At 52.0% G+C, this 2,863-nt stretch overlaps 1 non-coding gene across 1 annotated transcript; it reads left to right on the forward strand.

The window, feature by feature from the left end:
* The first annotated feature begins 477 nt into the window (after positions 1 to 477).
* On the forward strand, positions 478 to 2,398 carry LOC135121142 (small subunit ribosomal RNA). Its single transcript, XR_010278865.1, has one exon. It is a non-coding gene; the product is annotated as a small subunit ribosomal RNA (ribosomal RNA).
* The last annotated feature ends 465 nt before the right edge of the window (positions 2,399 to 2,863 follow it).

Here is a 2,863-nt window from a genome sequence, read left to right on the forward strand (position 1 = left end):
CTCGAAAGACGGTCCAGCACAGCGAGATCGCGGATGCGGCGGACGTTCCATCGTCGGCGGTCCTTATGCGATCAACCTTACATTGTTGTAAACGGTGGCGTACGTTCGAATTTCACGATTCGTCGTTCGTTGCATCGAACAGCTATTAAATTTGCGTCAACTCCCTACATTCCGAGCGAGAATATATAATATACTCGTAACGTGTGCAGATTCTGTAAAGAATTCGGCACGTCTCACCGTCGCATTCTATCTAGCGAAGAGTGAGGAGAATGTTTGAACTTTTAAACCGGCGCAGGAGGTTTCCTCGCGAAACTTTTCGACCGGTATCGTTATGTATGATATTTTTCGTATATAAAACAACGAAAGAGAGAGTTAAGCGTGGCGTTACGTTCCTACGCGTTCGTTTCGCGAACACGCACTCGCGCTTTCGACGAAAGTGTAGTTTTCAGTTTCGGAGTATCCGAACGAGAACGCAGTTCCCTGGTTGATCCTGCCAGTAGTCATATGCTTGTCTCAAAGATTAAGCCATGCATGTCTCAGTACAAGCCGAATTAAGGTGAAACCGCGAAAGGCTCATTAAATCAGTTATGGTTCCTTAGATCGTACCCACATTTACTTGGATAACTGTGGTAATTCTAGAGCTAATACATGCAAACAGAGCCCCGACCGGAAACGGAAGGGGCGCTTTTATTAGATCAAAACCAATCGGTGGCGGTCTCCGTCATCGTACAACTTGGTGACTCTGAATAACTTTACGCTGATCGCACGGTCTCGCACCGGCGACGCATCTTTCAAATGTCTGCCTTATCAACTGTCGATGGTAGGTTCTGCGCCTACCATGGTTGTAACGGGTAACGGGGAATCAGGGTTCGATTCCGGAGAGGGAGCCTGAGAAACGGCTACCACATCCAAGGAAGGCAGCAGGCGCGCAAATTACCCACTCCCGGCACGGGGAGGTAGTGACGAAAAATAACGATACGGGACTCATCCGAGGCCCCGTAATCGGAATGAGTACACTCTAAACCCTTTAACGAGGATCAATTGGAGGGCAAGTCTGGTGCCAGCAGCCGCGGTAATTCCAGCTCCAATAGCGTATATTAAAGTTGTTGCGGTTAAAAAGCTCGTAGTCGAATCTGTGTCCCGCGCCGCCGGTTCATCGTTCGCGGTGTTAACTGGCGTGCCGCGGGACGTCCTGCCGGTGGGCTTAGCTCGAGAGGGCGGCCCAACTCAATCCCGCCGCGGTGCTCTTCATTGAGTGTCGAGGTGGGCCGGCACGTTTACTTTGAACAAATTAGAGTGCTTAAAGCAGGCTAAAACTTCGCCTGAATACTGTGTGCATGGAATAATGGAATAGGACCTCGGTTCTATTTTGTTGGTTTTCGGAACCCCGAGGTAATGATTAATAGGAACGGATGGGGGCATTCGTATTGCGACGTTAGAGGTGAAATTCTTGGATCGTCGCAAGACGGACAGAAGCGAAAGCATTTGCCAAAAACGCTTTCATTGATCAAGAACGAAAGTTAGAGGTTCGAAGGCGATCAGATACCGCCCTAGTTCTAACCATAAACGATGCCAGCTAGCGATCCGCCGACGTTCTTTCGATGACTCGGCGGGCAGCTTCCGGGAAACCAAAGCTTTTGGGTTCCGGGGGAAGTATGGTTGCAAAGCTGAAACTTAAAGGAATTGACGGAAGGGCACCACCAGGAGTGGAGCCTGCGGCTTAATTTGACTCAACACGGGAAACCTCACCAGGCCCGGACACCGGAAGGATTGACAGATTGAGAGCTCTTTCTTGATTCGGTGGGTGGTGGTGCATGGCCGTTCTTAGTTGGTGGAGCGATTTGTCTGGTTAATTCCGATAACGAACGAGACTCTAGCCTGCTAAATAGGCGTATTTCGACATCCCAAAGGCCCGCCGGTCTCGGGTTCGCCCGTTGGCCGTGCGCGGTTTTTACTGTCGGCGTACAAACAATTCTTCTTAGAGGGACAGGCGGCTTCTAGCCGCACGAGATTGAGCAATAACAGGTCTGTGATGCCCTTAGATGTTCTGGGCCGCACGCGCGCTACACTGAAGGAATCAGCGTGTCCTCCCTGGCCGAGCGGCCCGGGTAACCCGCTGAACCTCCTTCGTGCTAGGGATTGGGGCTTGCAATTGTTCCCCATGAACGAGGAATTCCCAGTAAGCGCGAGTCATAAGCTCGCGTTGATTACGTCCCTGCCCTTTGTACACACCGCCCGTCGCTACTACCGATTGAATGATTTAGTGAGGTCTTCGGACCGGTACGCGGTGGCGTTTCGGCGTCGCCGATGTCGCTGGGAAGATGACCAAACTTGATCATTTAGAGGAAGTAAAAGTCGTAACAAGGTTTCCGTAGGTGAACCTGCGGAAGGATCATTAACGTGTCTCGAACACACGCACTGTCTTTACACAGACACACACACACCATCGTCTGATCGTGTTGTTGTTGTCGTGCGAAGTATGTCGCGTCCGTGGACGACGTACACGCTCGATCTAACATCTAAAGACGTCTGCGGCGTAGACGACGGCACGTCCAGCCTTTAGCGGTGCCGTCGCGCGTTTCCGAAGCGCGTTCTCTTCTCTTCTCTCGTCCCACGTGGGGATCGGTGCGAAAGAGGAAACGCGTCTAAGAGACGGCGTCACACGACGTCCTCGAACTATTGAATCGTCCAGAGTCGGATTAGGCGTCATGCCGATGCGAACTCGCGGCGCCGGTCCTTTACGCGCGTTCGTCGTGCGATCGGGCAGACGGCATTTCGGGCACCTTGATCCGCTAAAGAACCTCAAAGAGTTCGATTCGGATCGCAGGTTTCGTAAGTACGTGCGGGGCGTTTCGTGCGCCTT

Source organism: Zophobas morio, unplaced genomic scaffold (genome assembly GCF_036711695.1).
Source record: "Zophobas morio isolate AGI-343-1 ecotype UQ-CSIRO unplaced genomic scaffold, CSIRO_AGI_Zmor_V1 ptg000510l, whole genome shotgun sequence".
In the NCBI taxonomy this organism is placed as follows: domain Eukaryota; kingdom Metazoa; phylum Arthropoda; class Insecta; order Coleoptera; family Tenebrionidae; genus Zophobas; species Zophobas morio.